We start from the raw sequence: 26968 nt of genomic DNA on the forward strand, positions 1-26968 counted from the left end.
CACACACACACACCACAGCTCCGTTCCTCCGTTCGTAACCGGGCAGGAGGAGGCGAGCGCGATCAGACCTCCAGGTGTGTGTAGATGTATGTGTGTGTTCCAGTCACACCTGGATGCATCATGTGATCAGATACCTGGGCGTGGAGCTAGCTTTCAGTGTGTTATTTAGTAACGGGAATCCCGGAACCGCAGATCTCTGTCTCTCCGCGCGTGAGTGACATGTGAACTTTCCGTGCACCGGGAATCTATTCCTCTCAGTCTGAAGGGAATCCGTGGTCTGGACGCTGCAAATACTGCCAAGGTGAGAATCTGTATGTGTGTGTTTGACGTGGAATATACCTTCCAAAAGACCATAAAGCAGTTCGCGGTTGTGTTCGGTTTCAGACGGGACGCGTATCCCGGACGCATGTTGCATGTGAGATGATGTACCGATTGGGTTCATGTGTTGTCGGTAGACATTTAACATTCGTTTCTTGAAACTGGCTTGGATTTATTTATGTCCTTATTACTTTTATGTAATATGTTTTTTCGATTTCACTAGTAAGTATTCAACAGACTCTAGTATGCAGTGTACGAACTAGTGTGTGACTTTTAGGTGGGTGTTTTCGGATTGCAATCGGTTGAGGTTCGTCTCGCGCAATAACGCCAATGTCTCGTGGCGCCCCTAGCGCTAACCGTCAGCTATCTTCAAGACGTTTTGTGTTTGTTTGTAAATCTGTTTAAGTGATTAGTAACGATTACTTTGTCGATATACTGTCCGGTAATGATAACGGAAAGTGCTCGAGCGGCGTATTGTTGCTATAGGAACGTGAAGCGGAAGCGAAAGCAACTAGCGAACATCTGTTTAACTCCCGGACTAACTTGCATTCTTACATTTGTGGTACAGAAATGTTGTTCAAACCTATATATATATATATATATACTACTTGTATGAAAAATGAATACTTAGTTTTAAGACACCTAACTTTTGTTTTGACTTTTTTTGATGGGTTCAGAAAACCCAAACCCCCAAAATTTGCGCCCAGTTAAGTATTGGATGCTAGTACTTAAGAGTAGCCTAGTTTACTTCTGTGGCTACTCAAACGTTTACAAACGCTGTTAAAACGTACTTGCATTGAAAAAGAAAACATCTTTTTAAGACCTTCAACCATTTGTTCTGAATTGGGCTATTTTGAGGTTTTCGGAGCCCGACCCCCATAAGTCAAACCCTGCTAGTTTGTATTCATTGGATACTGTAGCAATAATGACTAACATTTTGCTACTCTAGTCATTATCCCAGCAGTGGTGAGTAACTGTTGCTGCCAACAAATGTTTTTCCTTTGTTACTAGTAACAGTTTTAGTCATAATATTAACTATAAAGTCTGTCTGTCTTGATGGTTTACGAGTTGGCTATATGTCAGATTTTTGTGTGTTCTTATTGACCATGACCAAAGTTAGTTACTTCCAAACCAGCCTAATTAGCTAGTTTCCCCCCAAAATATTCATAGTGAAATTGAGTCAAATATTATTCCGAATATCAATTTAAGTATTTTATGCATGTCTCATTTGCCATTTAATTGAATTATTTATGCTATAACCCCTGTGTGTCGACTACTAGTTATGACCTTGATTTGTCTTAATGGACATGATGGATTTTTAATGGGTTGGATCTGGCTAATAGTGTGTCTTGTCTTGGCTTTGCTCTTCCACAGTGTCCACAGTGTTGTGATTCACAAACACTAGTTGTCTGTTCTGTACTTATGAGGTTAAACTGTGCTTGTCTAACATCAGAGGATTCCGTTTTCCGTGTTTTTCCCACATTATTCACTTGCATCGCATGTGCGCTCGAGTACAGAGTACAACAGGTCCGGACGAGCTTTCTGTCCCTTAAACTGTGTAAATCCTGCTGTTCATCTCTGCACACTGGCTCCTTTCAGCCGGAGCTCTGAAGTTGTGCTTCTCTCACATTGTACTGCCTTGTTGTGCCTCTAAATTGTGTCTTTATTGGGCTCTCCTGTATTTCTATGCAGTGAAAGGGAGGAGACATCCCGGGGGATTATCTTCATTAAATGCTTTAAACAAACGCGCCAGATTAGCTGGGATCGTTCTCCATGTGGGGGCAATGGAGCCGAGGGTGGGTGTGGTGTGGTGAAAAGAACAACCCCAACAGCGAAAGGCAGCGTCTTCATAAATACACACCATCTGCGTGCACGCACGCACGCGCACACACACACACACACACAAACCACGTTGCCGGCGTGAAATCAGGTCCTGCTCCTGCCTACAGCTCTCGGGCTTATCTGCCGTCCTGCGAGCGTTTAGAATAGAGCGACTGTCCCTTATCTGAGCTGCGAAACGCGTGATGAATGTCCTCTCCACATGGAGCTGAATGATTTCATTCACCTTCCGAATGTCCCTGTGTTTTACGTTTAGAAATCATCAATTACCCACAATCACCTGCAGGGCTGTCAGCGAAAGCACTTGGCCAGAGCACTTGTGTTTATCAAAAGCTAAATAAAGAAGTAGCATTTGTCTGATGTTAGCCTGGAGGAAAGCAGGATTGTGATGTTTAATGTCGTACATTCACCTTTTTCTCTGTGGCGGCACCCATGACTTCCTCTTTTCGGAAGGGCCTGGTTTTCCATCAACAACAAATTATTCAGAATAGTCCACCAAAGAAGAAATGGCACCATACTTCCTTTTTTCCCCTGTGGTTTGGCCGATTACAGGCTTTTAAGCATGTACTCGTGTTGCCAGCTTGAGTCTGAGCATCTTTGATTAGTCATTTTTGTTGCCTTCTACATGTCAGCCTGCTCTGCACTTAAAGTAATGCATGTTGATACTGGAGATTCTTGGAAAAGTCAGATGCTTTTTCGGGTACCGGTGTGTTGAGTCTGGCTGCTCTGAAATGGCTTTTTCGCACGGATATTCTGAAATAGTTTGGCAAGCGTTTCTTAACCCAGTCCTGATGTTTCAGTCCAGAGAGTGACACTGAAGCCTCTACTTTAGATTCCTCTCATAGTTTTCAATTTAACAGTGCATGCTCTAATAATTAGGTAAAGTCGATTTGATGGAATAAATTGCAACTCTCCCAGGTTTTCTGTCCGACTGCTGCAAGTGACAGACATGTTGTTAACTGTAAACTCGAATGCTTTGTTTTGCCCACAGCGAAATTTCATTGGACACTCCCACTCTACACTTATGTTTGATTACCAGAATTTTTAACATTTTATTTTTGATAAAGTTGTATTAAATCATAAAACACAGAATCTATAAAAATTAAAATGGACAAAACAAACAAACAATAAATCAACAAATATATAAAACAGATTATAGGGCATTATTATTGTAAATTTTTTTAATAAATGATTCTGAAGTTTGTATAAATTAAGTATTATAAATTCACTTGATTATACATCCCGTTTGATTATTAAAATTTAAAGCTGCAGTCCGTAAGTTTTGCCTCTTTGTCGCCATCTCTGTTTGAAAACCTGGAATTGCAGCTTTTTGTGGAACTATCTTGCTTGCGTGGGTTGTGAGTTGGCATGGTTCCAGCGCGGATGAATCTAATGTTTTGAGGTGAATGTGTGGCCGTCAGTCACCGCACCGGTGTGGATATTTACTGTACTTCACAATCACAGATTCTAGCCTATGTCTTGGAATATATGACTCAAATAAGAATTTTTACTATATATTGCCATCTGAACAAGTAACAAGTCTGCCATGTTTGTTCTGACCAACTGAGGAAAAAAACACTACCATAAATCGTGCTACCAATGGTGATTTAATCTAAAGATTGGTTTGCTCATATCATATCAAACCGTGCAAATTATTATTATCGTTATACTTTATTCTCAAATTATTAATGTTAAAAACATCAGCATTGCTTGACTATGAGTATAGTGTGTATTAGCCTGTCGATTTCAATTTCTGTACAGTCTAATATCTAATTGTCATGCCATTCGAATTTCATATTAAGAAATTATTTTAACCCAAAAAGCGAACTATGCTCCCTTGGAACTGGTTTTCTTTAAAATACAAATCTTGTGTAATAAGGCTATCTGTATTCAGAAGCACATTTAAAACTGGAATATAATTTAATTTTATTCACATGTGTTTCATAAACACATAATCCTTTCTTGATTGAAATTCCACCTTCAAAATGTTACGTTTAGTTATTCTAGCTGCTGTGAAAAAAGGCTAAACGGTCTGTCACCTGCAGGATCCTCATATGCAATAGCCTAGTAGCCAGGACAACTTCTTTGTTTATAGACATGACGTAAATGATGCAGTGCCATGCTCGAATTTCCCGCCAAAACCTACCCGTACCACTCAAACTAGAAAACATTAGGCTATTATAAGCTAACCGTTGTGAATCGGGCTAAAGTAAGGCGAGAATTGTCACTTGCCTAATCGGGTCATTGTTGCATCGTCACAAAAATGTATTTGCACCTCTTTTTAAGCCATTCGGTACTCGTGCGCTCCAGAGGCGGATTCCTGTGCGGTTAATTTAGAAATAGTTTAAACGTTTAACCTAGATAAATGTGTGCTAGGCGCGTGTCCAATACAGGGCTCTAAAGTGCAGCTTGTTGCCTTTAAGCGGCAAAAATAAACTCAAAATGACGGCCGATGGCGAGTTGCGAAAGAGAAAAGTTTCCAAAACGAAATTCAGGTCCTGCATTTAACTGCGTTAAATAAATGATAAGATTCAGTGATGTGATATGTTCTTTGTGTGGAGTCTAGCGCAGTTGCAGCTTGTATTTATTACTAAAACAAGAAAGCAAACAATAGCATTAATAGTCATTAATTTTAGTTAACATATGCTATGATAATTTGAACAGATTCTTATTGTAAAATAATGGAACATTAGGTCATGAATATTGTCTCAAAAGTCATGGAAAAGTAATGGAAATTTGTTGGTAAAAATGTGTTCGAACCCTGAATTAGGAATGCGCAATATATCGGTACCATATCGTTATCGGCTGATATTGTGTTTTTTTTTTTTGCAGTATGGGTAGATATTTTATATTTAGTTGTGCATGCTTATTTCCTCAATGTGTATTTTAGAGTTACAGATAACTTTAATAACACTGCTAAATGTAATATTTCATATCTCAAAATGAATACCGTTTTTTATATTGTACTTTAAAATGTTGGGATACCAGTTATAGTGTTTTGATTTTTCATTTATTTAGTCAAAATAACAAATTTTATTGAAACTAGTTATCTGTGGATTTTTAATGTACTTCAGCAGATATTTCTATATTAAATTTCAAAACATTTATTTATTATCAGCCATTATTTCTATAGCTAATTTCAAAACAAAATTGTATTTGTAAAAGGAGCATTTATGTATATTTGTGTAATTTTTATTTATTTATTTTTATTTTTCAAAGTAGAGTAGATTTATAACATGAAAATAATTATTGACTTATCAGTACCAGCTATAATTGTAATTTTTAATTAACTTTTAATTTTCCTTTTACACTCTTATCGCCTCATTGTCTTTAGGTTTGTGAGTCAGTCCTACAAGGCCTCATCTTCGGGTTTAATCTAGCTATTATGCCATCTTGGTGACGTGTGAAGTCGAGAGAGTAGTTTTAAGTCCCCTGATTCCCCTAAGGCCTGAGTTACATCAGATTACAACAGCATCATGGGAAATGATGGGCATAAGGTGAGATCGCATTCATTCTCACGCTTGCTAATCAACAGCTGGCCGCAGATCTGTGCCGCCCAGGGGTCTTTATGCAGCATACGGCCTTATCATCGCTCCAGTGCTATATATATATATATATATATATATATATATACAGTGAGGAAAATAAGTATTTGAACACCCTGCTATTTTGCAAGTTCTCCCACTTAGAAATCATGGAGGGGTCTGAAATTGTCATCGTAGGTGCATGTCCACTGTGAGAGACATAATCTAAAAAAAAAAATCCAGAAATCACAATGTATGATTTTTTAACTATTTATTTGTATGATACAGCTGCAAATAAGTATTTGAACACCTGAGAAAATCAGTGTTAATATTTGGTACAGTAGCCTTTGTTTGCAATTACAGCGGTCAAACGTTTCCTGTAGTTTTTCACCAGGTTTGCACACACTGCAGGAGGGATTTTGGCCCACTCCTCCACACAGATCTTCTCTAGATCAGTCAGGTTTCTGGCCTGTCGCTGAGAAACACGGAGTTTGAGCTCCTCCAAAGATTCTCTATTGGGTTTAGGTCTGGAGACTGGCTAGGCCACGCCAGAACCTTGATATTCTTCTTACAGAGCCACTCCTTGGTTATCCTGGCTGTGTGCTTGGTCATTGTCATGTTGGAAGACCCAGCCTCGACCCATCTTCAATGCTCTAACTGAGGGAAGGAGGTTGTTCCCCAAAATCTCGCAATACATGGCCCCGGTCATCCTCTCCTTAATACAGTGCAGTCGCCCTGTCCCATGTGCAGAAAAACACCCCAAAGCATGATGCTACCACCCCATGCTTCACAGTAGGGATGGTACTCATCATTCTTCTTCCTCCAAACACGTTTAGTGGAATTATGACCAAAAGTTCTATTTTGGTCTCATCTGACCACATGACTTTCTCCCATGAGTCCTCTGGATCATCCAAATGGTCATTGGCAAACTTAAGTCGGGCCTGGACATGTGCTGGTTTAAGCAGGGGAACCTTCCGTGCCATGCATGATTTCAAACCATGACGCCTTAGTGTATTACCAACAGTAACCTTGGAAACGGTGGTCCCAGCTCTTTTCAGGTCATTGACCAGCTCCTCCTGTAGTTCTGGGCTGATTTCTCACCTTTCTTAGGATCATTGAGACCCCACGAGGTGAGATCTTGCATGGAGCCCCAGTCCGAGGGAGATTGACAGTCATGTTTAGCTTCTTCCATTTTCTAATGATTGCTCCAACAGTGGACCTTTTTCACCAAGCTGCTTGGCAATTTCCGTAGCCCTTTCCAGCCTTGTGGAGGTGTACAATTTTGTCTCTAGTGTCTTTGGACAGCTCTTTGGTCTTGGCCATGTTAGTAGTTGGATTCTTACTGATTGTATGGGGTGGACAGGTGTCTTTATGCAGCTAACGACCTCAAACAGGTGCATCTAATTTAGGATAATAAATGGAGTGGAGGTGGACATTTTAAAGGCAGACTAACAGGTCTTTGAGGGTCAGAATTCTAGCTGATAGACAGGTGTTCAAATACTTATTTGCAGCTGTATCATACAAATAAATAGTTAAAAAATCATACATTGTGATTTCTGGATTTTCTTTTTTAGATTATGTCTCTCACAGTGGACATGCACCTACGATGACAATTTCAGACCCCTCCATGATTTCTAAGTGGGAGAACTTGCAAAATAGCAGGGTGTTCAAATACTTATTTTCCTCACTGTATATATACATACCTCTGTACGCTGACTAAACCAAGAAAATCACGTCGTCTTCACCACTCTTGTTCTTTCACTTCCTCCATCTTTTTCCCTCTCTTTTCATACCATCTGCTGATGGGCACAAAACCATTTCCTCAGCTTCGTTCTGGTCACACAGATGGATTCTGGGTAAAAAAAAAAGTCAGTGTTCTAGGGAAAATAAGACACTGGAATGTGTGGGAGGGACTTTTGCACATGCACACAAAACCTTCGCCCGCAGGAGAACAAGATCTCCGGCTTTTGCTTCAAAGAGTCTCGTTACAAGCATAACACGCTATCAGCACAGGCCGAGACTGTGGCGTAACATTACAGCCGTGTGTGAGAAAGCCAGCGCTCTCCCCCTCAAGACAGAGCGATGGCATTCGTCTCAAACCCACAGAAACGCTCTACTGTACGGAGAGAGATTTGGCCTGAGCCCAGGCGGGCGCTCCCTCTGGAGCAAATGGGGCAAGCGGGGATTAAACCCGGTTTGTGAATAAAAGGAGAGCCTCCGTTGACAGCCTTAATTAGTCTAAGACTTGCCTCATTCTGGGAAACTGCCAGGTCCTTGACTATTATAGTGGAAAATCCAGTCGGCTTCCACTTGAACGGCACCAATTCCAAACACGCCCTTTTGTTAGATTAGACAGAAAGTTTTCAGGCACGAGCTGTTACTTTCTGTGTTGGAAACTCTGGTTGAGTGGTGTAATTCAAGAGAACAAAACTTAAATGGGCTCTTTTTTTTTTTGCCTATTATTGGCGCCTGCAGAACTGTGCACAAAGCCCTGTAGATTTCCACAGACTTTGACACCCGTCATTCACAAAGATCTAGATCATTTTAGTAGTATTATTTTAAGTTATTCTTGCTATTAAAAATGCTTTCGGCTACCCATAAGCAGGGATGGGCAGTATTTGAATATATATATATATATATATACTATTTTGTATTTAAATACCTTTCGAAAAAAATCAAATGTATTTTGCATTTAAATACATTTTATTTTTGTATTTTCAAAATACATTTGGTACTTTGCCAATCAACTTTCTTATTAGACTGCAAGTCTATTTCTTATATTTCCTGCAAGGATGGGCAGTATTTCAAATACATGCATCTAATGAAGAGGTTGATTGGCAAAAAGTATTTTATGTATTTTGAAAATGCAAAAATACTAAGATTAAATGTATTTAAATTAGTGGTGGGCATAGATTAATTTTTTTAATCTAGATTAATCTCACTGTAATCTTGGAATTAATCTAGATTAAAATGGCTCATTTGAATTCTGCCAAGTAGATCAGAATAAGTTCACTACTAGTAGTAAACAACTAGCAGTCATCAAGAATTTAATATTGATAATAACATTGAAGACATTGTATGATTATTCCTTAAAGATAAGGTTTTAATAGTTTTAGTAGTAGTAGCCTATTACGTTCTGCCCAATGTCTTCAAGTAAAACCGAACTTTTATTTTGATGGGTTGCCGTGAATACCTTTACATTTCTGTGTATATGGTACGAGGATAGTTTTTCTCAAATGAAACGCTCGAATGCTCATGAAGTGACTCTCAGAGCAGTTCTGGAGATGTTGTTCATGTATTTATGTCCTCATTTAATGAGAGGGCACACGTTAATATCGCCGCAAGCGTCACGCGGTCTTCTGTATGAGTAAACAAACCTTAACACAGAGACACGCAGAAGTCATATTTAAATAGACATTTTGCGGCTTAATACTTACAAATAGGAGTGGGAGTGTGCTCACTTGTGTGTGCGCTTACGTTTGTTTGTGTGTGTGTGTGTGTGTGTGTGTGTGTGTGTGTGTGCGCGAACCGGGGCGGAACTCCGCTGTGCGCGATACAGAGAGCGCGACCATGTAACGTAGAGATAGAAATGACTTGCCGATTTCCATTGGGAAGCTTCTTAAAAATAAATTTTCCCTGAAACAAACCCGGCGGCTTCATAGCTGCATCCATGTTAGCACGCATACACACAGGTTCGAAGACTCGTTCTCGCCCCCTACAGTGCAATTCGACTAGGTATACATCCGCGCTAAAATATCAAGGTGAAAGTCATCATAGCTTGCGTAGTATAGACCCAGCTCCCAACCCAACTTTGAGAATAGATTAACGGCGATATTTTTTTTTTATCGCCCGATAAGAGTCTCACGTTAACGCAGCACATTAACGCCGATAACGGCCCACCACTAATTTAAATACAAAATAGTATTTTCTATTTCAAATACATGTATTTGAAATACTGTCCATCCCTTCCCATAAGAGTGTAATTCTCAGCTTTAATACATATTGCCATGTTTAAATTCATAGAGATGCACATACCAGCACCATATCGGTTTTAGACTGATTATTTAATTATTTTTTTTAATGTCATTTATTTTCTTTATTTATATCTTTTTAAGTTATTCTTGTTATTAAGAATGCTTTCAGCTACCTATAAGAGTGTAGGTCTCAGGTTTAATACATTTTACCATTTTTAAATTCATATCCGCACCATATCGGTTATTGTCTGATAATGCCTTTTTTAAAATTTAAAATGATTTAAAATGCATATTAATTGTTTAATTTGTCTTTTTAAAATTATTATTGCTATTGAAATATGTAGTGTAGTGCAGATTTTTAAATAAATTTGACCATGTTTAAATTCATTGTAGAGATGCACACATTGGCACCTTATCGGTTATTGAATGATAATGGCTTCTTTATAGTTAAATGTCTGTTTAGTACTTATTATTATTTATCTAATAATTGTCTATTTGATATTTTAATGATTGTTTTTACATGATTATTTATTTTAAGTTACGATTAATTAATAATTATACATTTGACCTTTTTTAATTATTAAAAAGATTTAATGTTTAACTTTGTTTTTTTTATTATAATATTTATTTTATTATTAGTATCAAAATTTATTATCAATGCTTTTATAATGCTGCTACTATTATTAATAATAATAATAATAGTTTAATATTTATAGTAATATTTCTATATTATATTTCTATAGCAGGTTTCAAAAATAACTTATGTTGTGATGCCTACATTCACAAGTAACATACAAGCAATTGATTTGTTTAGTTATTTATTTTTTAATTAATTTATTAGTTTCTTCTGCTATTTCTATGGCAAATTTTAAAATGATTATTTGTGACCCTAGTGCACAAAACCAGTCATAAGTAACATGGGTGTATTTGTAGAAATAGCCAATATAATATATATAATAGCCACTTTATGGGTCAAAATGATTGATTTTTCTTTTATGCCAATAATCATTAGGATATTAAGTAAAGATCATGTTCCATGAAGATAATTAGTAAATTTCCTACCTTAAATATATCAAAACTTAATTTTTGATTAGTAATATACATTGCTAAAGACTTCATTTGGACAATTTTAAAGGCAATTTTCTCAATATTTTTGATATTTTTGCACCCTCAGAGTCCAGATTTTGAAATAGCTGTATCTCAGCCAAATATTGTCCTATCCTAACAAAAACCATACATCAATGGAAATGCTTTCAAATGATGTATAAATCTCAATTTCAAAAAATGGACCCTTATGACTGGTTTTGTGGTCCAAGTTGGGCTGCTCGATTATGACAAAAATCATAATCACGATTATTTTGGTCAATATTGTAATCACGATTATTTAAAACGATTATTAGTGGGCCATATGACCAAAACTTTATATGAAAGATTTATTTAAAGATAGTGATGTATATCAAATATATATTTTTTGTAAATAAGGTTGCTATGACATCTACATTTTAGAGACCAGCGAAATATCACAATTCTCAATACCACAGCAGAATAGCAGAGTAACTAATATTAGTTAAAAACAACAACAACAACAAAAAAGGTCCTCAAAATTATTGAAAATAATTAAACTGCCAGTAATCAAAAAAGCAAAATAATACAATAGAATTATAAAATAAAAAAAGATACAAATGAAACAAACCGTGCTTTTTTAAATGCAAGTTTAAAGTAGCTATTCAGTTAACAGCCTACTAGAGAAATTAAATAACCTAATGTAAAATGAAACAGCATAGTCTTTACTATAAGAATTAAACTTCCTTTGTTTCATACAAAAGCTACGAAAGTCCTTCAGTCAAGAGCAGTGAGTGATTATGAATTTGTCTTTTGTTGTTTGATTAATATTAAGTACACAGTCGGAGCAGGAAAAGGGGAAAGGGGTGAAAGGGACGTGACATGTGGCCAAGTATGGTTACCCATACTCGGAATTTGTGCTCTGTGTTTAACCCATCCTAAGTGCACACACACAGCAGTGAACACACACACACCGTGAACACGCACCCGGAGCAGTGGGCAGCCATTTATGCTGTGTCGCCCGGGGAGCAGTTGGGGGATTCGGTGCCTTGCTCAAGTGCACCTCAGTCGTGGTATTGAGGGTGGAAGAGAGTGCTGTACATTCACTCCCCTCACCTTTAGGTTACGAGTCTGACTCTCTAACCATTAGGCCACGACTTCCCCACGAAAATAGCACCCTGGCCCTTTAAGAGCCGCACGGGTCCAATTTACTGTTACACAAGTATTTTCATTCTCAACTCTTTGTTCGTTAATGACATAACCGACGAGGGTTTACGTGAATAATCACTAAGCGCCGCATTTTGACACATTTTTGCATGTATTTGACCGTTTAGGCGCTAAAAGATGAATTGAAATGTCCGTGTTGTGTTCTGTCTCTGAGTGCATACAGAGTAGCCTAATCTTCCCAAGGAAGCACAAGTTTAAAAACATAAATCTAATCAATTTATCAACAAATCAAGCACGTCCCATTTTGCAAAAGTCTCGTTACATGATTTTACTGATTTGCACGTGAAATTGGGCTCTTATTGAGGAACGAATGAGCACCGCTGGAAAGGGGGCGAAACAGGGCGCAATAATCGTTTTTATCTTGATTACTGTATTTTCATAATCGTTGGAGATCACAATCGAAACTGAATTTCGATTAATTGAACACAGCCCTAGGTCCAAGGTCACATTTGTGTTGTGATGCCTAAACTTACATGTAGCTTACAAATGAGTAGTTTCAGCTTTATTTATTTGGGCATTTATCAGTTATTGGCTACAATGTCAAGAAAATTATTGCTGAAAGACATTTCCTTATTTGTACACTTCTAATTCATAATTTGCCTTCAGAAATGAAAACTGCACCAAAATGTGTCCCCAGATGACGTCTGGGCCTGCCTATTATCAGAAGAAAAATCAGACTCGTCGGACAGTTTGATGTTATATTAAGGCTGCCAAAATATTTCCAGCACAGATTAACTAACGGTGGGTTGGGGTATTATTTCATAAGCTCAGGTGAACTGAAGCGTGCTTTATTTATCTTTGCACGCAGAGAGATTTTCCGCTTGAACCCGCCTCAGTCAAACGGATAAGTGCAAAATGATAGATCCGGGTGATGCGCGTGACATCGCCATTCCTTCACCTTTGTTTCTTTTTTCCCCCCATTCCAGCGAGGAGTTCTCTTGGGCACTGAAGGGTGTAATTCATTTCTACAGATCTGAGTAATGTCTTGTTCAATCTTCAAACTGAGCGCTCGCCTCACACAGAGATTGCTTTTAATTACTGACACTACACTTCTCATAATGTGGGATTCCACGTGGCAGCGGTGCGGGCGATGTTTGTGGGGTTTCTTAGCATGTTGAGGAGGGGGAAATTCTCCAGGCTGTTAATTATGGAATAGACGAGTCCCGGCGGAGCCAAAAATGCATGAGTGAAGGGTCAGATACTTTCCAAACAGCTGGAAACCAAGGTCATGGCAACCTGAGCGAAAAAGACTGAAAGAAGGAGGGGCAACCTGGCAAGAAGTCTGCGAGGAGTTGAGTTGGTTGCCAAAGGAGGAGGTGGAATATTGTGCTATTAGAAAATACTGGATATGTTGTAGCTTTATTACCGGTGACATGTATAAAATAACTTTTCAAAATAAATATTTATGTTGTGGCTTTGCCATCAGTTACAAAACGTTATAAGGTTAATAGCATCTCTTTTTTTCCATTTTTTTTTTTTCATTTAGAACTACAGAATAGATCTGCGATCCATCTGTAATTGAAAGCATTGTTCTGTAATGAGACCTCTAATCTCCCTGTTCTATGAGCTCTTGAGGTCATGACCTTTATTTGTGATACCACTGATGACAGTCATTTGTAACGTGGGGAGGTGAGTCTATACTTCCAGACTAGCAGTGGTTCTGGTGCCTGTAGCGCGTGCAGAGACCCAGACGTGTGTTTGGAGGTGACCCTGACGGCTTTAGCAGCAGGCCGCGGGCTCGCGGAGGTGGAGGGGAATCCTTGTGCTGCTCTGGGACTCTCTGCGGAAACATTCCTGAGCTGATTCCCATCCAGGAATTCCAGTTATGTGCATGAAACCAGACAGAGAGAGAGGTGGCTGCTCCGAGACGACGAGGCCTTTGATTTTCAATGTGTTTGTTGTTTTGCTTCCTGGCCTCTGCAACGGCACATCTGAGTGACTCTTTTTCTTCCTTCCTTTTGCTTTTTCATATTTTTTTAAAAGAGTGTAGTGTATGCACTCAAAAATATTTAAGACTTGTGTAATGGAATTGCATATAAAATTTCAGTTCATTTTGATTACACGGTAATTAATTTAACTAATAAACTTGATGAGATTCGTTTCGTTTTTTTATGAAGCTAATTTATAAAAACTTTTGGAGCACTTTTTGTTCGTTAAGTGTAAGGGTTCTTTTTTTTTTTTTTTTAAGAAAACGACCAAGCGGCCAGCGGCAGACAGTGATCAATTTATCCTTCTCAAATCATCACGACTTGCTTAAAATACAATCTATAGATATAGAAACAGTTCAAGCATATCACAATGTTAGTTTAAATGTTTGAACTATATAAATGTGCGCTAGGTGCATATCTAATCGTTTGTGTGAAGAGTGGAAGCTGAAGCGCACTTTGCAGGACATGGAGGCACCAGAGCGGTCACTTGCATTTTTTTCTTGATAGTGGAAACAACTTAAAATATGCCGTAATTTTTGCTTATAAAAGGTAAGAGTAATGCATCATTCGGAACTGTAACGGGTCTACTGTTATTTGTGTGCATTCACAATATCAACAAAACGTTGTGCTTTTATTAAAATAAATAGGAAAACAGATGCGCTTGCCGTCTCGTCTTGAATAGGAGCGCTTCACAATGATGAACCGAAACTCAACGAATTGAGTCACAAATATGATAAATATATCTATAGAATGCTTTAAATTACTACTTTAAAACGAAATAATTCAAATCGAAAACAAAAACCCTTTCATTATGTAATCCGTAAAGATGCATTTCTCTCTAAAGGCATGTCCAATGAGGAGATGGCGAGTCATTTTGCATCACCTTCTAAAATATAAAAATAAGGAAAAGCCTAAAACAGGCCTGATTATATTCTGCTCTGAATTCCTTAGAATTTCCTTAAAATTGATTTTCTGCAATGCAATTTTGTCTGATATGTGAATTATTTATTAGCCTATTTTTAATCCATGCAGCAAAACGGCTTTAAAAATTACTTTATTGCATTCCAGATGATTTTAAAGAACTTTTCACTTTTACGGGTAGCTTGAATGTAAAACATTGTCATGAATTCGTTGTATTCCCATTTGTAAAATAGGCTACAAATTAATTGTTGTAGTCTAACCCGATCTCATGAAAGTGCATGTAGCACGATTTTCTCTTTCTATTTGACGCAATGTTTATGAGCAGAAATTGACTTTGGCATGCAAAAGACTGATACATTCATTATTAATGGCATGGCTGGTTCAGTCGACAGAAATACGGGACAAACGGGCCTATAATTTACTGCTGAAATGTTTGTGGGGCAAATCTCAGGACAGTCTGAGCGCTCATGGTACGCACAGTGCGTACAGCCGTACATCTGCAGGCGCCACTGCACGCAGCAATGGTCAGAAATTCAGCAGGAGGGGGATAAATAAAACAGTCCCGCGTAGTTGAATTTTTTTTTAATTGAATTTTGGGCAATTTAGAAATCCTGGCCGGGCGCATTTTTTTTTTTTTTTTTTTTTTTTTAGGTCCAAAAAAAGGACATGTCTGAAGAAAAGAGGATGTATGGTTACCCTACATTAAGTTTAATAGTTCATTTTAAAACCGTGTAATCCAAATGGATGGAAATTTTATATGCAAATAATTACATAAATCTTGAATTTAGGTGTAGGTATTTTTAGAGTGCAGTACCGTTTTTGAAAAAAACATTTTAAAGGAGAAGAGTGTAAAAGTAGCATCACTAAATAAGGGCTGAAAAATTAACACCTGAGGACCTCTTGTCTGCCATTGGTCAGCCAAACAGAACCAACCATCCAATCATCACCATTGATTGAGCCATTCTGGTCGAGATGCTCAAACCAATAGACTTTTGTCTTGCTTATAGTCGTCTCGGCATATTAAACTGGGACAGAAGAAAGCATTTTAACATCTAAAAAAAATTACACACTTCAGCTTTAAATGAAAGAGAAGCATGTAAATGAGTCAAAAACACTTCCTTCTGGCCGTTTTGTGCTTTATTCATATTCCTTGCCTAATTTTCTTGTTCCTCACATCCCCACGGTTTCACTTCCCTTCTGTTTTTCAGTCTTTTGTTAAGCTCTCTTTTTGTATTTTTCTCCCCCTCCCTTATCTGGCTGTCGTGGTGCCTCGGGCCCAGGATCCGTCCTCGGATCCGTGGCTACGCTGATGGTGTCATTACAGTTGTGTGTCTTCAGTGTGTCTCCAGCCGTTCGGGTGCGTGTAGACTGATCCGATCGGACACGCACCCCTCTCCATCTGACTCATCTGGGTCAAGACTCAGCCATGTTGACCCATGGCTCTTTATATAAACACTCATTTCTCATGCCTGTCCCGCTGTTTACACCTGTTTACCAAAAGTGCTACAGCTACAGGTAAATACTTTCAAATTTACCATGGTACTAATTTGTGTACCATAGTATTTATAGTACGTTTTGCGCACAAAAATGTTTCTTTCTCTTTTTTTTGGATATTTACTATAGTACTACCATAGTATTTTGAGTAACATTGTTATCCTTAGAATTAGCATAGTACGTCCAAAAAAACCACACAGTATCACCACAGTACTGTTTGGCAAATACCATTGTATATGAATTACAGTACTATGGTATATTTCAAACTACTGTAGTATTATCATCTGATACCACTACAGTATTGTTGCGAGGTTGGTACAACATTAGCTTGGTACATGTCCAAAAACATGGTTTTATCATGGTACATTGCAATGCAATGGTATATTTCAAACAACCTCAGTATTGCCAGCTGATACCACTACAATATTTTTGTGTAGATGGAACAACTTTGCCTTGGTATACATGAATTGCAGTACTATGGTATACTTTCAAACAACCATAGTATTGCCACCTGATACCTCCACAGTAATTTTTGTGAGGGATGGCACAGCGTTAACTTTGTATATGTCCACAAACATGGTTTTACCATGGTAAACATCCCAAAAACACGGCAAGGCTATGGTACTTTCTTGGAAGTATAAATGTATATTGAATGAAATGTGCATAAAAGTGTGCCAAAATGCTATGGTAGTAGTTTTGTATCTGTGCTAAAAAAAAATGTGGTAATACCATGGTACTTTTTGGTAAATACCATGGTATAATTCAATGTACAATAGTATTACCATCATACAATCATTGTATGACCACAGTAGGCTTTTGACATGGCACATGCATGGATTTACCATGGTATGTGTCCCAAAAAAAACATAGCAAGACTACTTTTGGTGTGGTAGTTTTTTTTTTTTTTAAATGGAAAGAGCGTATTAGGCCTACATGCTAATATCAAAATATAGGCCTACTATGCTTTTAGCTTTCTACATACCCAAAAACTATGGTAATACCACAGTACTGTTTTGTAAAACTATGCTGAATACACAAGTGTTGCTCTGTTTCACTTTGATGTGTGAGATTTTTTTTTTTCTTTTGTATATTTCACATCCCAGGTCTTTGCTAACGCTATAGAATCCTTTGCCTTTAGGCGGCATCCCAGAATACAGAGTTGGCGTTCAGCAAAGCTTCAGTCTCTGTGGACTAGTTTCTTGAATTTAAACTCAAACAAATGGTTGCCTTTAAGCAAATGACATCACAGTCTGTGCCGCAGACCCCATAAACATGTCTAAACACACGCTAACAACCGCTCACAGATGCTAAAAACACGTTACCCTGCATTTGATGCAATGCCACACAGTTGTGTTTTACACACAATAACCCACTTTTCAAACCCATGCACAGACAGTTCCAGTTTAGGTGTTAGCATGTGCTTGAGGTTAACATCATTTTAATCTGTTGCTGTTCAGACCTTTAATTATCGTGATTAGCTTTAGAAGGGCTGTGGTGGGTTCGGGAAGCATTACGACTGAGCTCTTGGCTCCTGAAAGCAGCTATCATACGCTGTTGGCGCTAAGCTAACACATGGCTAAATGGGAAATAAGCATTTTGCTTTTCCAGATGCTCTCTCAGGAAATGCGGGCAGGCTCGTCTGCACAAGATTAGCTTGTTTGTCTGCTAATCGGCTAAATCAGACTCGTCATGTTTGGGCCTACCAGGATTTCAAAACTAGTTTCTTTGTAGACTTTGATGCTGATCATATTGAGTTTAATAATTGCATCTGTTGGGATATTTAGAGAACAGCTAACTTCCCTCCTTTGTTTCTCCTTTTTACAGGCGGTTTTTGGGTGGATCGGTTACTTTTCCAACCATCATAAACTTGATCCTTCCTCCTTGTTTAGTGACGGATGTTGTTTATATGCAGTAGTAATGAAAACAGCCTGCTTTTCATCATGTACTTTCACTACCATAATTTGCTTAACCTCTCAAAAACAAATCACAATTCAATCCTTAATGTGACTGTTATGGAAGTATGCAAAACATCGACGGCTCATTTCAGCTTTTTGTTAACGATTCTATGACCTTCCAATGAAAAGTAAAGTCTGAACTTATCGAACGCTGCTGGTGAACATAAGTCAGAAGCTTCACCTGAAGTTCCTCGGTTTTCCTGCGGAGATGCTTTTATTGGTCTGGGGGTGGATGATACTTCACCATAATCCACAATATATTGTGTCTCCTCTCAGACATTCTCAGGGTTTTAGTGTGAGAAATTTGAATCTGAGGTGATTATGGGTTTTTCTCGGAGTTGAGAAGTTCTTCACTGCTGTTCTTGGAATTCAGGTTATTTGACAAGACAAAAAAAAAAAACACCTTTTTATGACTTGAAATCTGTGTTAGATGCTTCTGTGGATTTGAAATATGTGTGTTATGAGTATTCGATGTACCCATGTAAGTATTAATGGAGTTCTTAGTTCGGTCTCCTTGAATATCAGCTTGGTCTCAGATGTTTCTCCTTAAAAATAAAAAAGGTCACAATGAGACTATTAATGACATACAGTAAGAGTTTAGAGTTAGATAATGAAACGAATTGCAGCTCAGATCATTCGGTATTTTATCTGAGTTTGTATCTGATGTTTTCTTGAAAAAGTTTAAGATTGGTACTGGATTTGAGACTTGAGTTCATATTAAGATCTCTGACATTTACTACTTGGAAAAGTTTGAGATAATTTGATATTTAATTTGAGACGTATCACTAACAGTTGCTTTTTGAAGATTTTGAGATTATATATATTATATTATTTATAGATAATGAGATCTCTGACAATTTCTTGAAAAAGTTTTAGATTATTTGGTGTTGAATTTGATTAGGTTTTTGAGTTCATATTAAGATATCTCTGATGTTTGTTTCTTGGAAAAGTATGAGATTATTTGGTATTGGATTCGATGAAGTATTAGAGTTGATATTGAGATCTCTAACCTTTTCTTTTTGGAATAGTTTGAGAATGTTTGGCATTGGATTTGAGTTCATATTGAGATCTCTGATGTTTGAGACAGATCTCATCTGAAGAAAATGTGAGATTACAGGACCTTTTTCTCATTATAAAAGTCTCCATTTGCTCTCTAAAGAATCTTGGAGAAACGATACTCTGAGTTATTACGCAGATCTCATTTGCATTTGTACTTTCCCATTGGCACTTTTAACAAACTCCACCCCAATTTAAAACATCCGAACAAGAAACTGGCTGGATTTCTGGCACAAACTCAACCTCCAAATTGGGTCTGCGCTGGCCGCTTTCCTCAATGACACCAGATCTCGTTAGAAATCTCCCTGTAAGCTCATTAAACAAAACGCCGGCACTGTGTGACATGCAGTCAGTGACTGAGAGAGTGACCAGAGCTTAGCCTGAGGACTCGTTCACAAGCCCCAGACAAACGGATGCTTTGTGAAGCACTTTTGATTTCTACCGCAATGTCCCGTCTTTTAAGTGCAAGGGTCAAAACTCCTGCTGGGTTAAATGGCTTCTATAAGAACGCGCTTTAAGTGACTAACTAAAAATAACGCAGCGACTCCAGAAGTAATTGCGGTGGAGAGGCTAATGGTGTGGCTAGCCCCCCTGTCGAGCCCAGCGGCAAGACCTTTCTCTCGCTGATAGGTTTCAAGACCTGAGGATTCGATTTCAACCGACAAGAGCTCTGACTGAAAGCTGGAGCCAAACATCGGGGCTGCTGTTTTCATTCACAACAACGCCGATCGATTTTGTTTACCCGAGTATTAGCTCACACGTTCACAATCCCAATTTCTTTTTGCTTTTATAAATCCTGTGAATTCTTTCTTGGACCGAGGTTTTTGTTCCCCAGCCCGAGGGGGGAGTATGTAGCAGACGGATCCATGAATTCCTCATCGCTAAATCTGTTAGCTGATCAATAATTCAGTCTCGATCCAATCTCACCTGCGTCTCCGCGGCCCTCGCCTCTACGAGAAGGACCGTCCTTGAGCCGAGCACGTGCGGAAGCGCATTAGAGCGTGTTTGTGTCTGCCGCACATTTCCCTCAGGCGTGCTGGTGTATCAAAGGAAGCGATCTTGTTACCAGCTACGGGACGCGTGGAGGTGCCAATCTAACCGTTGTGATTAGTAGAGCCGGTTGAGGGGGGTCCGGACCCCTGCTGACGGCGATCGTCTCATCTCTTTCCAGCAACGAGCGGGGAGTTGTTTCCTCCAGTGATGACCGCGCGGAGTCACGGTCGCAGGACAAGGGCACGGATACCCCCGCTTCATTTCAAACCACAGCTCTCGTCTCATCTGCATCCACACGCGTCAAGTGGTTTTATCAAAAGCCGGGCATGTTTTTTATTTACGTCAAGAGCTCAAACTAAGCTCTCTGAATGTCCTCTGTGTCACTCGACCTCAAAAACAAGCTCTGAACGCAACATTTTATCTTAGCGTTAGCCTTTTTCTGTCTCTCTCTTGCTCTCAGAGGCCAATAAAAGAAAGGCTTGAGGCCAAACTGTAGACGGGCCTCTAAGTCTCACACTAACTACACACTCGTTGCAAGTCTTTGTATATCATCTGCCTGATGATTCCATTAGAGACCTAATACTGAAGATGCTCATCTTTGCTTTAGTTTACTCAACAATGAGAAAAGTGAAGCTCTTGAAAAGCTTTCTATATTTATTAGTCATGACAAGAATCACTGTGTAAGGTTTTTTTTTTTTTTTTAACTTTAATATTTAACAAATCTCTATAGCTGTTTGTGCTATAGATAGGAATAAAGCGTTATATCATGCTGCTTTTTTAAGGCTCTGTATGCAACAACATTATTATTAATTTTCTTTTCTTAAAGCTGCAGTCCGTAATTTCTGGCGCTCTAGCGGTTAATAAACAGAACTGCTCGCGTCTTGCGGAAGAAAATTGTAGCCGGAGCTACTTCTCTCTGTTTATGTCTAAGACAAATCACGCAGGTACCGGGCTACTCCGCAGCGGTACCTACCCGAACCAGTCTAAAATAGTCCGACTATAACCACTTATTATAGGTGTACCGTAGTGATTCAGGACAAGCCAAAAACACGGTTTGGAAAATGGATTCATGGTGTACTCGGTTATTATATAAATTTTGTAAACTTTGAACACAAAAAAAGTTACGGACTGCAGCTTTAATTAGAAAATTATAATAAAAATCAGATTATGGTATTTTAAGGTGTCCTTGTTACATGTACTTACTATGATAATAACAATAAATTATGCATAATTACATGCAAGTAACCCTAACCATATATTAAGTACATGCAGTTAATTAATATTACTCTGTACTTAAAGGTATAATTACACTGTAACAAGGACACCTTTATTTACTTATCTGTCTGATTATTATATTTATCTGATTTCTCGGATTTAAAAAAAAATTTTATTCCTTTTTTAATACATGTTTTCTTACCTGAATAATGTTATTATTATTATTTTTTCTGTTCTGTTCACTTTTTATAGCACATTCATATTGGTCATCATATTATTAATGCAAATTTATCTAGGTTTTTCATAAGCAGCGCATGCTTTGTTACCGGTTATGTTTACTGTGAGGTCAGTATCCACTTCCAAACACATTTGTTTTAAATGTAAAAATGGGAAAGGGTGGCATATGCTTGAATGTTTGTTTCTGTCATAGAGTGAAAATAAGAAATAAAGCCACATTTTAAGTCTTTTTCCTGTGCATGCTACAGAAAACTAAACCGATTTGAGTTGGATATGCATAATAATTTGGATTTTATGTGATTCGACTTATAGTTTAGTTGACAAAAAAATAAGAAATTATAATGTTTTAGACACTAAATAAAATGTTTTAAAAGATGTTTAGAAATGAGACCTGAGCAGTGGCCGAACTTGCATGTTTTGACTATGTGCTGCATTTGATGAAAAACATTCTTTTCTACTTTTAATAATAAAAAATATGCAGATGTGCAGTATGAATGCGTACTAGATTCACCATGATGACACAGCCTCTGTTTGTTCTACTGATACCACACTACTGCAGTCATTTGATGTGCTGTTTTTGGCATACTTTACACTAGGAACATAGGCATATTTGAACATGCAGTTGGTGTTTGGTATATTAAAGTGGTTTTAGAGTGAATTCTTTGAGCACAGTGTTTCCTTTACTCGTCACGTCACCTCCGATAAGGACTCTTGGGAACGGAGACAATTTGTTACAAATTTAACAATTGCTTTTAAAGGACAAGCCATCGCCTCCAGTTGTCATGACCCATTTGGCACGATAATCAGTGCTTTAATTAACAAAGTCAGTTCGGAATATCAATTAGAGCGGTTTTTGTCAGCGTGTGTGTTCTTGGCTGGTGATAATTTGTAGCTGTGGGCCAATAAATCAGATTATTTCTCTTCATATTAATGCTGCGAACACGCCTCTCTCGTTTACAACAATATTTCTCCTCTAATGAGAGGTGAGGGTGAAAGTCTGCCTGAATCCTGGCTTGTTTTCGCTCTTGTTGCATTTGGAATGAAATTCTGCCGTGAGGAACGTTGGGATGAGAGGCAAACATCTCAGTGAAAACACCTCAACCTGGTCTGGCATCTCTGTCTCTCCTGTCATCCTCAGTACATGTTAGATCTGTTTCACACTGCACCGCCATGACACATGCACGGACAATGCTACTCAGGAAAACATCCGTCGCTTGAGTGTAGACGCACAGGAATCTGAACCTGAGAGAATTGGGACAGCTGTCTTTCAAAGATTTCTGCTTTATTTATGTTTGGTTATTAAATATTTTGGATAATTTGATAATGGTTTTAGTTAGACAAAGTGTACTCTCAGCTCAAGTTTAAGTCCATTTCCCAAATTTGAATGAGATTGCACAGAGTTTCCTACACAAATTTGTGCAGGTAATGCAAAAAAGCAGTAATTTTCTGGGCTTGCTTTTCGACAATGGATTCTGAATTTTTCTACACTGATTTTTTTTTTTAAAACAATGAGCACAATGAGTTTTTTTTTTTTATGAAAAAGTTTTAACTATATGCTAATCGGAACTGAGAGTATTGCATTTTTGTTTTTAGAAAGCTACTAATTGACAAAAACAAATAAAATAATGAATGCATTATGTAAGGCAAGTCAGATCAATCAATAAAATAAATGTAAATAAAATTTACATTTAAAAAAAAAAATTTAAAATGGGGAAAAAAATCTGAATATGCATATTTTTAAGGTTTTGTATGCATTTTTACGAAATAAAAATTGTTCTTGAAATAAGAATAATTAACAAGAAAGTTGATAGAATAATTAAGCATTCATATTTTTCATATTTCTTTTTTAAATTCTGAAATTTTAAACGCAAAGATATAAAAATATTAACTTCCTACAGTCATCATATTGGGAATTACAGTGTGCCATTCAGAAATGCAATTGGCTTTTGTTTGATGGCATGTTTCCGTCATGTTGCTATCTTGTCTCAAATTGCAGTGTTCCTGATTTGTTCCTTTGCATTTCAGATCTCCTTTCATGTTTTCATGCTTCTCCATCCTTTTCAAGTCTGTATATGTGGAACTTTGTGGTTTTGCAACTTCCACAATTGCAGTGTTGAATGTGAGAATATGTCTGTGTGGAACATTCATCTCTTTTCCTTCAAAAGAGAAAAAAATAATTGATCTTGTTTTCTGTGGCTCGACTCCTTTAGGTGGATTTTTGGCCAGGTTTTAGGCTAACCTTAAACCACTGCAAACCATGGGAAAGCAGAGAGGAAGCTCTTGTGTTTGCATTATAAATGTTATTTCTGTAGAAAGCTGAGTCATTATTAGGCATCTGTGGATTGAATGTGTTCTGTAGGGGCATAATGATCAAACGCTGATTCATTCGGAGAATTAAGTAGTTGGACGCTCAAGTTAATTATGGCCGGCTGTTAGACGCAGCTGCAGAAATTACAAAACGGATGGTATAATGGCCTTTGTGCTAAAATGAAGATCTCAGGAGGGAAAAATGCATTTAAATATAAAGTCATTTAAAACAGGTGAAGGGTTGTGATATAAAGAGCACAGTTTGAGGGTGAAGTATGCGATTTTTGCTAGCAGCAGCATCGTACCGTCCAAAAAATTAATTGCAATTCCGTTTGGTGCCACTAGTGGTGCACTGCAATGCATTAAAAATGTACTTTAATTGCATAATGGTTTTCACAAATATTTACTTTCCACTGGATTTTCAGGTAGTTCTTGTTTATAATTCAACAGCACCTTTTACAGCACATGTACCATCTTGAAACATCAGCAATACATTGATAAAACATTCCCTTTTGGCTGTTAGAACAACATTTAGCAGTTTTCAATGTGACATTTTTAAGATTAAAGGTCATTGGACACTGAGTCCGAAATTTTCGTCCGAATTTATCGCACGTTAAAAAATAAATACGACCTCACGTTGTGTCGCTCACGTTTACACACTGCCTCTGAAACTTTCGTCCGTCATAAAAAAAAATGTCTGCGTTTTCTCACCCGTAACAAGCATTTTGATAGGAAAGGATGACAAATACGTAAAAACTAAAAACCCATACGAAAAGTGTGCAATGGCCTTAAGAGTGCAATCCATACTTTTAAAGTTGCTAATCTAATAGTTTTATACAAATAACTTTTATGCTTTCCAGATGCTTTTTAACCAGCATTTGACTACCTGTCAAAATGTTTGAATATTTTTTTTTTTTAAGTATCTTTTACTTGCCAAATTTAATTGATCAAACTACCTTAAAAATAGCAATATTTTGAAATATTATTACAGTTTTAAATAACTGCTTTATACTGTAATATATTTAAAAATATTATTTATTCCTGTGATGCAAAGCTGAATTTTTAGCACAATTTCTCCTGCCTTCAGTGTCACATGATCCGCTGATTTGCTGCTCAAGAATATTTCTGATTATTATTAGTGTTGAAAACAGTTGTGCAGTCGTGTGTTTTTCACACAGAATGAGAATAAATTAGAAACAAATGACATTTTAAAATGTCATTATATAAATAAAAACTGTTCTTTTAAGTTTTATGATTTACAAAATTACTGTTTTACTGTATTTTTAAACCTATAAACCAGCTGCTGCTGCAAAAAACTTAATGCTCATTTTAGCAGATCTTTGACTTGAATGACTTGAAAGATTTAAATTTTACGCCATCATTAAAGGAGAATTGTGTATTTCTATGCCAACTGTAAAAATAATGACTGTTTCCAAACAGTTTTCCCAAACATCTCCTACTGGTTGAACAAACAGATAGCTCCGCCCTCAACTAAGGTGATTGGGTATGTCAGAGCAAAGTTTTTGAAGGCGTCCCAGTGTTTACACACCTCAAGAACTGCTTACTTGTAGTTGTTTCTATACATTTTAAATGGTATTTTAATAGTTTACCTTTCAAAAAAGGCACACTTTGCCTTTAACTCATTCTGATGTCACTGCAAATCCTGAAGCAGCTCTGAGGCGAGCAGATCTTTACCTGTTTGTCTCCAGACGCAGAGGAACGTGTTCACTGTACTGGGATTATATGCCATCAGTCATGGCAACATTTCGACAGGCTGCCAGCGACGGCCGCTGCCACCTGCCACCAAGTTAAAACTTCCAAATCCCTCTGAAGAAAAGCGCGAGTACAATGTATTTAGCTTGTGCAGAAATCATTTCAGTCAGGACAAGAATCACTTTTCCAGACGCCTGGGCGCTGAACCATGTCGACAGGCCCTGACATTTCTATATGTTTTTATAATACCGTCAACAGGATTAAAGTGCTGCGTTTTTTTTTCTGCAGCACCGTTGCATGTAACACAGAGTCTGTGACGTGAGCACTTTCGTTTTAATTAACAAAGCCCTGGTTTAGACAGCTTTGTTTATTATAACGGGCTTGTCACCTCGAATGGTTCCCTGTTGAATGTTAGAGCGACATTTAACAGATGTTTATTTTGTTTCAGATATATATTTTTTTATGCATATATCATGCTTAAAATAGAAGCTGATGCTTTCCAGATGTTGTGCTCCTTAATAGATGCTTTTTAATGAAGATTTGTTTGTCTTGCTTTCAAAGTAAAAATATGTAGATGATTAAGTTGAGAAGCGAAATTGCATAGAATAAGTGGTGTTTTAGATTCAAATCTAAGACCATGATCATTTTTATGTTTTAAATAAGGTTTTTACTGGAAAACAAAAACAAAATAGTGATTAAGAGGATTGTTTTTGTAGTTTGTGGTACTTGGATGTATTTGTATATGTGATGCATAAAAGCTCAATTTGGTCATATTTTTGACATGAATGTCTTGCAAATGACCCTCAGAACTGAACATTTCAGGGCTGTTCAAGATGAACTGTTATTTTTGTGCCATTATGCCACATGATTTTCAAAGTCGTCAGATCACCGTTGTTTTCACACTGCACGACTATCTGGGGTAGCATTCAGTTATTGCTGTGTTCACATTGCATGATGGATCTGCGACAGGAGGGTACACTGCATAACTTTACAATAGGAAGAACTGCAGACAACTCTGTCTGATTCGCAAACTACGTTTCACAGCCAAACGCACACGAGAAGTGATAAGGAAATAACGCAAGATCACACTGATATTGTGGTCTATAAGTCCTCCCCGAACACACAATAACAAAGATGACTTACTTATAACAACATACTTCTGCTGGGAAAATTTTATTTACACAAATCTAAGTACTTGAAAGTGA

General features: G+C 37.6%; 1 protein-coding gene across 1 annotated transcript in view; it reads left to right on the top strand.

Annotated features, from left to right (window-relative positions):
- plxnb2b (plexin b2b) overlaps positions 1 to 26968 on the top strand; it is a 202569-nt gene continuing 175601 nt past the window's right edge. Inside the window, 1 exon segment of the mRNA XM_058766494.1 lies at positions 1 to 301. The gene's annotated coding sequence lies outside the window, so the exon portion shown is untranslated.

This window comes from Onychostoma macrolepis, chromosome 25 (genome assembly GCF_012432095.1).
Source record: "Onychostoma macrolepis isolate SWU-2019 chromosome 25, ASM1243209v1, whole genome shotgun sequence".
In the NCBI taxonomy this organism is placed as follows: domain Eukaryota; kingdom Metazoa; phylum Chordata; class Actinopteri; order Cypriniformes; family Cyprinidae; genus Onychostoma; species Onychostoma macrolepis.